This window comes from Mercenaria mercenaria, unplaced genomic scaffold, assembly GCF_021730395.1.
Source record: "Mercenaria mercenaria strain notata unplaced genomic scaffold, MADL_Memer_1 contig_2125, whole genome shotgun sequence".
NCBI lineage: Eukaryota > Metazoa > Mollusca > Bivalvia > Venerida > Veneridae > Mercenaria > Mercenaria mercenaria.
In genome coordinates, this window is record NW_026460164.1 from 46,358 (window position 1) to 55,999 (window position 9,642).

The 9,642-nt window shown below is 33.1% G+C and overlaps 1 long non-coding RNA gene across 1 annotated transcript in view; it reads left to right on the top strand.

Moving 5' to 3' along the window:
* LOC128552188 (uncharacterized) overlaps positions 1-9,636 on the top strand; it is a 46,813-nt gene extending 37,177 nt beyond the window's left edge. The window contains exon 4 of the long non-coding RNA XR_008369001.1: positions 340-9,636. This is a non-coding gene — a long non-coding RNA (uncharacterized LOC128552188). The remainder of the gene's footprint in view (positions 1-339) is intronic.
* Positions 9,637-9,642: the final 6 nt, after the last annotated feature.

The window sequence follows — 9,642 nt, forward strand, 5'->3', positions numbered from 1 at the left end:
GGGCTTTAGGGTCAATGACTCTCCTATTGTTTAAATACGTCAGACTCAAGTGTTGTAAATATTTGGCATTGTATTATATGATTGTATGTATAAAATTATGTATGCATGTTGACAGTGAACCATATTGAAAAGTGGTTCACCAAGTGTGTCATTCACTCAAAGTTGAAGTACAAGGCGGACAGAAGTGAACTTTTGGGTTTCTGGTTGTTACTTTGCAGACATTTTATTCAATTTGAATTTTGCAGTGATGGTACAGTTGCTGCAGAAATGAAGCATTCTCTTCAAGACAGATTATGTATGATAAATTGAACATTACCTGATAAAATTTTGCTTTTGCAGGTGTAGTAAATGGAGCATTAAACAAAGGTTGTGGTAACCAAGTAACTGATAACCAAAGAACAACTTCACTGTCTTCCGTTGTGTCTCTTGACTGATGTGAAAAGTTAAAAGCAATATCAGCATAATATTTCGAGCATATTATTTAAAGAGGAAGGAATGCCTAAAAATGATTTAAGAGGACCTTTCAGATGGAATTAACACTAAAACATCATTGCCTTTCCATTTAATGATCAAAATCCTGAACAACGTAATATACAGCTGAATTACACATCGTTGGATCCTGATTTGATACATATCATGACTTTGTGATATTATTCTCAGGACTTGAAGTATGAAGGATCTGTTGGATCACTTCTCTTTATTGATGATTATTTTTGTGAGATCCTTGGCATACTAAGTAGTGTTGTGTTAGAGTTTGACTCCAATTGATCTCAAATTGCATAGAGTGCCTTCCCTACAGATGATACTTGAGACATGACATGAGATTGTAAATGAATATGTGAGATTGTAGAACCTTAATGTAAAAGCAAACAAAACTGTTAATGAATCATTTCTTTGGTATTATAAATTATAGTTATGCTACTTGTTATATTGTTTGCAGTGGATGGTTTTGTTGTTTAGAATGTATTTAAATTGGTTGTTATTAAAATAATGTTTTCTAAATTGTTGAGATTGTGATAATAGATGAAAGATTTATTAGGAATATGTTCATGTAGTTTTAGTCAAAATGAATGTAAATGTTTCTCTGTAGAATTTAAGTAGAAATGAAAATTCTGAATGTTTTAAGTGTATATACAATTGTTCATCTCATTTAAATTTTCGTGTAGCTGTATATATATTTTATATTTTTTCTCTAGATCAGTACCACACTGTTGCATATTTGACACTTTTATAATCTCATTTTTTTGTAAACCCAGTTTTTGAAACTGCTTGACTGTAGTACTACGTCTGTTTGTTGATTACCCAAGTGATTGTTTCTCAAAGAAAGTGGTGTCAGTCAGTTGAATTTAATAATTTTACATTCCTAAGTCATATAGTAAAGTATTTTAGAAGTAGAATCTAGTATATTTTAGTTTTTCTATGGATATAATACTTACATGATATTTTAAGCTGTGATAGATACGTATTTTATAGAATTTATATTTATGTGCATTGGAGGCTTCTCACAGTGTCATTTTTAAATATACTGTTTTAAGCTGAAACATTTTAAAATTGGGGAAACATTCCTGACTGAAAGATCTTTTTTATCAAAAATTTTCCTCTTTCCCATACAAATATACTCAAATTGAAACCCATCCGCTTCTGAAAACATATCTAAAGTATATTTAGTTGGCTAATGAATGGGCATTAAATGGGCATTAACTTAGCATTGAGCATTACAGAATGTACTCCTTTATCCCGGGTATTGTCCAATATGTGCAGTAATGTTAAATTGTATGATCATTTTCTGTGGCTGACCTTGTCCATTTTCAAGGGACACATAACTATTTTTGCTGATTTAATAGATCAGAAATATTGAAGTGAAATCCCAATGAACACACAAATTTCCCATTTATTTTATCTTTCACAATTTGAAATCCACAAATTCATATCCTCACAAAATAGCCATTTTGACCAAAACCACAAAATTTTGTGCCAATGAAATTATATGATTTTACAGTATTTTATTATCTTTTTTTAACTGTTTTTTATATACATGTATAGTTGTAAAGAGAAGTACGTAGTAAAAATGACACTATATGAATAAGAGAAAATAAGCGACTTCGTAATTTCTTGCATAAAAAAGGATGTTGAACTTCTATATTATAATGCACTCTTGCCAGTGATTCCAAAGGGAATTTTTTTTAAAAGACAAGGAAAAAGCACTGTTTTTCAAAATTATATCATTACACTGTGTTGTTATATAAAAGCAGTGTTATTTAAAACTTGTTTTCACTTTATATCAAAATAAGAAATATATTAACATAACAACTTTTTAAATTAACAGGGTATGTTGATATTTTTATCCAAGATTCATAAATTGATAGAAAGGCCTTGCAAATTTAGATTCAGTAATATTTGTCCTGTGTGAAACAATCAAATGCATTGCCTTCACTGGATGTCAGCTGATAGATCTTTTCAGACCAGATTTTGCAGAGCATATCGGTTAAAAAATAATGGAAATGGTAATTGATAGATGTAGGAAATAAATTTTGCTTATATATTAAAGTTTGTACATATTTACTTCAGCAAAATGTGGACCAATTGTATGTAGTGTGTATTTTTTTAAAAATATTTAATGCTCAATTTTTTAAATTTTCTTTTGTGCTGTTTTAATATAAAGATATGTAATATAATTAGGTGCTTTCCTTGAATTCAGTTTAATTTATAGAAAAGCTCAAGTGTGTGTATATCTGAATAATGCTTTAGTACTATCCATAGTCCGTTTGGGTATGTGTATACTGTAGTTAAAGTTTGCATAAATACAATCTTTTTGATAGAGCTAGTGTCTGTCACCTTATGCTGCAACACTTTAAGATACAAGGTTGAGGTTGTGATTTCATATCTGTTTGGATTTCATTCTATGAAAGAGCATTTGTCAAAATTTAAAGTTTACTTGTAAAACATATTTTTAAAAATCGTAAGTTTAAAATGTGTAGATGTGTGTAGTAGATATAGTACTTGAGATCAATGACACAAATAATGGTCCTATCTGGCATTTATCAATGCACCTGTATACACGTGTCTAGTATCACTTGAATGGGGGGAATGTTACCAAGTAAGGAAAACATCATACATTATAGAGTATGAATCTCATAAAGAATCTTTAAAAAATTGAACCAGATCTAAAAGATAAGTTGACTAGGTTTTATAGAAATGTCCTTTATTCAGAGGTTGTCTTTAGGGTATGTTTTCACCTAATTGGCACTTTATCTTCTGTTACATTTTCTGCAGAGTTCTCTTAAAGCAAAAGTAGATGTTAAATTTAGCATAACCATTATATATCACGTTTTTTATATATAAACATCTGATCTGAAATGTACTGTAGCAAGATTGCATTTGATTGTCAAAATTACTTTTAATCAAAAAAGAAAAAGTCTTCATTTTCTTTTTTTTTTTATTTTGCTGAAGGCATTAAACACTTCCATGATATCTCTAAAATAGTCAAATTTGTGTTCTATTATTTACTATATTTGTGCTTTGGTTTTAAGTTAGAGAGTAGTTATAATTGACAAAAGAAATGTAGTTCATATAAAACATTTTATTTATCTAAGTAACAATATATGGAGTAAATGACTTTGTATGCATATGGAAAAAAAATTTTTTTATACTCCCAAAATTTTAAAGGGCACTTGTCCTTCCGTCCACTATTTGTGTGGCATGTATCTTAAACGTATTTGACCCATAGTCATCAAACTTCACATGATTGTTTTTCTGCACAGGAAGTTTGGCACTTGGGTTTTAATTGGATTTCACTCAGCCACACTATAGTTATGGCCCTTGACTTAGTCAAAAATATGCATTGAAGGGCCTAAAGTTTGTGTTGCATGTATCTCAAAAATATTAGACCTAGGATTATAAAATATTATAGGAATGTGATGTTGTGCACCTGGGGTTTTGTTTGCGATATTAGTCGGCCAGACCTAATTTATGACCATTGAATTAGTGAAAAATATGCAGAAAGAGGGCCTGAAAGTTAGTGCTGCATGTTTCTCAAGAAGTCATAGGAGAATCTTGTTATGTTTGTACTTTTTAACGATGATATTAACCGTTTCATAATTTGATCAGTCTGTGATTATGCGTTGTTATGTTGCTAATATTGTGTTGTTCAGTAGTAATACATTTTCGATGGTTATTGTTTAATACTTTGAACTGACTTTTGATAAGTTTTTATTCTGTATTCATGTTTTACTTTAAACTGGATCTGGCAAAATACTAGCCACCAGCAATGAAAAGCCTGCTGCAGACACTTAATCAAAATTAAATGCAGGTTTGTATGTCATAAAGTTAGTCTGCTTCCCTCTTTATTTTCATGTTGTTAATCACAATTATTTTTATGTTTATAGTTTGTTTGTAGTTCTTGATATGAATAAAGTTTATTTAGGAACCTCTGTGACCATATGGTTAAGGTTGATGACTTCCAACCACTTCTCTATCACCACTGAGGGTTTAAAACCTTGCTTAAGGTGTAGAATTTATGTGAGATATCCACAGAAGCTTGTAAGTTATACCTAGGTGCCCAAATGTGCCTGAAATTATGCCCGTGGGGCACCTGGTGTCTTCCTCCACCATCAAAAACCGAAAGTCACAGTATGACCTAATATTTGTCAGTGGGACTCTAAACCTAGCAATAAAAGACAGAAATTATTGTTGTTTTTAAATGTACATGTAATTTGCATATTAATTAATATTGACGTAAAATTGGCATGTATGTATAGCTGTACAATAATTATTGTTTTATATATAATTTTCATGATTTGAAAAACAGAAAGGTAACAAATGATATGTGGGATACTTTTCTATTGATAAACGCAAATGTTAATATCGCCGTCATATGTGTTTTATGTGTAGATACTACTAGAAGTGGGTGGGGTGAGTTGATTTCTGACAAACAGTAATCTTTAGCACAATTGTGTATTTTTTCATAAAAGCAAGGCACTTTGTTTTGTATTAGGTACATATCAACCGGTTATTTTAAGATGTGAACCTATGCCACACAGCCAATATGACTGCCATTTTTTTTCAAAATGGCGACCAAGATGGCCACCAAAGGTAAATGTTTATATATATGAGCATTTACGTATGTTTTAATGTAATTGTACCCCCCGACAACAAAGTTGTAAGGGGGGGGATACTGGTTTCAGGTTGTCTGTCTGTCTGTCTGTCGTCTGGTCGTCTGTCCGTCTGTCCGTAGACGCAATCTTGTGCGCACCATCTCTCCTTATCCCCTTGACAGAATTTAATGAAACTTCACACAAGTGATCAGTACCAACAGTAGTTGTGCATGGGGCATGTTAGGTTCTTTTAGAAAAACAATTTGCAGAGTTATGGGACTTTGTTTTTTTGTTACTATACTATATACATAGACACAATCTTGTGCGCACCATCTCTCCTCATCCCCTTGACACAATTTAATGAAACTTCACACAAGTGATCAGTACCAACAGTAGTTGTGCATGGGGCATGTTAGGTTCTTTTAGAAAAAAAATTTGCAGAGTTATGGGACTTTGTTTTTTTTGTTACTATACTATATATATAGACACAATCTTGTGCGCACCATCTCTCCTCATCCCCTTGACACAATTTAATGAAACTTCACACAAGTGATCAGTAACAACAGTGGTTGTGCATGGGGCATGTTAGGTTCTTTCAGCGACAAAAATTGCAGAATTATGGGACTTTGTTTCTTGTTAACATACTATGTACATACAGTCTGCATATGCAATCTTGTGCGTGCCTAATCTACCAAACCCTTGCACACAATTTAATGAAACTTCACACAAGTGATCAGTACCAACCCTAGTTGTGCATGGTGCATGTTACATTCTTTTAGATAAATATTCTGCATAGTTATGGGACTTTGTTTTTTGTTACTATACTGTATTCATACAGTCTATATACACACAGTCCACATAATTATGCAGTCTTGTGTGTGTCAAATTGCAATGTACTGTGTCAGTGCATGAGGGGGGTACATTCATCACCTTTAGTGATAGCTCTAGTTTATTGCAGTATTAAGATTGATAAATACAATTGATAATCAGACCATAAGCCATGTAGGCAACCTCAGATAAACAATATAGCGCTTATTTTTCAAAATGGCTGCCAAAAGTTAATAATGTTACGGTTTCATTGCATACATTATAGAGTTTACATAGTTGTTTTATGTAGTTTAGTACAGTATTGTGATTGAAAAAAAATTCCAAAACTATTTTAAATCAGGTTGACACCATCTCAGACAACCAATAAGACAGCCACTTCTCACAATGGCCGTCAAAAAGTCAGTATGTATATACAGACAATAGGTAGCCTGGATATAGAGACAGAAAACATGGGTATCCTAGTTATATAGGAAAATTATCCTGGGTATACATACATGTACATTCCACTATGGGTATCTTAGTTATACAATCATTCACTCTGCGTGTTTTACGCATACAGAAAGGCCACCCTGGCTATACATACAGTCCACTATGGGTACCCTGGCTATACATACAGGTCACTATGGGTACATTGTATCATGGGTATACAGAAAGGCCTGTCTGGGTATCCTGTGCATACAGACAGGTCATATTGGCTACCCATGTATACATACTGGCAAGTATTGGTATACTGAATATATAGACAGGCAATTCTGGGTATTCTGGACATACAGAAGGGCCAACCGAGTTTCCTTGCTTTAGAGACAGATAACTTTGGATATTCTGGGTATACAGGCATGTCATCCTGGCTATACAGTTGTATATATAGGCTACTAAGGGTATCTTCAGTTTACATACACACCATTGTGGGTATCGTGGGTATATAGACATGCCATCATGGCTACACATTCAGGTCACTTTGGGTGGCATTGGTATACAGACAGGTTACCTATGTATCCAAGGTATAGAGCCAGGCCACTCTGTGTAGCCTGGATATACAAACATGTCATCGTGGCCGTATATACTGGCCATTATAGATATCCCGGGTTTACATATAAGCCTTTCTGGGTCAAAAACCTGGGTATACAGGCAGACCATTGTTGCTATACTCTAGGCTGGTATATGCGTTGAGTATGCTTGGTATATAGACAGGCCACCTAGGTAGGCCACCTTGAGTATCCTGGGTATACAAACAGGCCATCCTGACCATTTACTTAATGTCACCACTATGAATATCCTGGGTATAAATACATGCCACCGGTGTACCCATGGTATAGAGGCAGGTTTATCTGGGTATCCTTGGTATACTCTCAGGTCGTCTTGGCTATAATTACAGGCCACTATTGGATCTTGGGTACCGCTATTTGTAAAGTTGCTATATATAAAGACCACTCTGGCTATAATGGGTATAAATACAGGTCGTCCTGGTTATGTATACGGAAAACTATGGGTATCCTAGGTGTACAAACAGGCCTCTCGAGGTATCCATTGTATACAAACGGGCTACCAGGGTTATATTTGTATGCCAATATGGATATCCTTGGTCTACAGAAAGGCCGCCAATGTATCCAAGGTATACACGTCACTCTGGATAACATGGATATACATACAGGTCAGGTTAGCTATACAAACAGATAAACTATGAGTGTCCGTGGCATACAAAGAGGAAACTATGGGTACCTTAGGTATAGATGCAAGCCATTTTGGGTATCGGGGTTATACAGACTGACCACTTGTGTATCCTGTGTAATATACAGACAGGCCATCCTGGCTATACATATATGTCAGTTTTGACATATACTAATTATGCTTCACAACTTTACATCGATAGCGTAAAGTAATGGCTCTAAGTTTGCATGTATACAAAGGATACCAACTGTAGAAATGTAAATGGCAACGAGGACATTAAAGTTGTGACGTCTTCTGGTATTGTGTATAGAGAAAAGACTATGAGCAAGATTGAACTGTGTGAACTACGTTGTGCAATATTTGAATAAGTGTTACATACCAATTATATTCTTAATGTTTAGAATATTTACAAGCTTTACTTGGACATTTATAAAACTGATAAGATTCTTATCAATGGTTAAGAACAGATATATGTGTACTAAATGAACGTTTTAAATGCATATTTGATACATTTTAATTAATATTCATGAGTATGCAAATGAGCTGAAAAACTCTTAATTAATATTTATGAAGAACATTATTCCAAAATCAAAACATCTTACTATCTCAAAATATAGTTAATATGTGAGATATGTAAATATTGTCAGTTTTTTAATTTATTTATTTTTTTTAATTATTAATACACCCCACCCACTTTTGACAGTATTTACTCTTGCAAACGATAAATAATGCTACAAACAGATATATATTTATATAAAGTAGTGTTTCAAATGTGATACTGCCTATTTTTGTCCATTTATAAACACAAATAGTGAAGATTTGATCTTTGCATTATTTGAAAATGTCATTTTTAACGAATTATCTGCCTTTTTTTTTTAAGTTTTCATGAATATTCATAAGTATGTAAATGAGAAAATTTGATGAAGTGTTTGTAAATTGAATGTACGAAGTCCTGGCTTTATTTTGATACCATTATTGTTATTCTACTCCGATAAATGACCAAGAAACAAGGTATTTTATGTGACACGCATGAAAATATGCACCGAATGACCTTTGACCTCGTTTATTTCACTATAAAGGGCCTCTCAAGGGTGACTACCGGGCAAGTCTTTCTTGTGACACCTAGTAGATAACGTTTAACATAGTATAGTCGTCCATCTTCAGAGAATGCCTACGAAAGTCACAATTTTTGAAACTCTAGGCATACTACTTTGAACCATTTAGCTTTTAACTATGAGTGGGTGCAGTTGCATGTGTAATTGTTACTTGGAATGATTCAAGGTTTAACTATTAGTGCAAATATTAATGAGAAAAGTTGAAGGTGCAAATGTTATTGGGACAGTTGAAGGTGTAATTTTTTTGGGAACAGACCAGGATGCAGCTGTTAGTGCAGCGTTACATGGGAACAATGTTATTGTATATTGTATATTTGTATGTACTGATTATTTTTAATTATATTGGTTGTGTTTTATATTTGAATCAGATTTATTCCAGTTACAGTTAGGGAAATATCATATTTGCTTTTGGAAACAAATTTAACAATCTGTTATGTGATATGTTTCTATATATATTTTTGTGTCACTGTCAGAATGTTTTGCCTTTGCTGTTGTAGATTGATACGAACTCAGGCCGAGAATATCTATGCAAAATATATCCCATTGTTATGAAAGAAGTGCTTCCGATTGTATTATAAATTACAGTATTTGATTCGACTGCCAAAATTATTATATGCTAGTATATTCTTCAAAAGTTTGATTATCTCCACAAATATAGTTTTTTTTACCACATGTGGATAATATGTGAATTATTTGCATAGAACATGTGATCTAAGTGAGAAATCCAGCTAAAATGAACTCATTTACTAACTTAGCTTTTATACTGCTGCAATGTGGTGTATAATGATTGTTTTCCAGGCACTTACATTGTGTTTTACAGATATAGTCCCTTCCTGAAACTGGATATCCCAGTTTATAAGTCATATAACGTCGATTAGGGTATTATCGGACAAAATTCGTAAAATTCAAGTTTAACACTACTTACCGTAAACAAGACT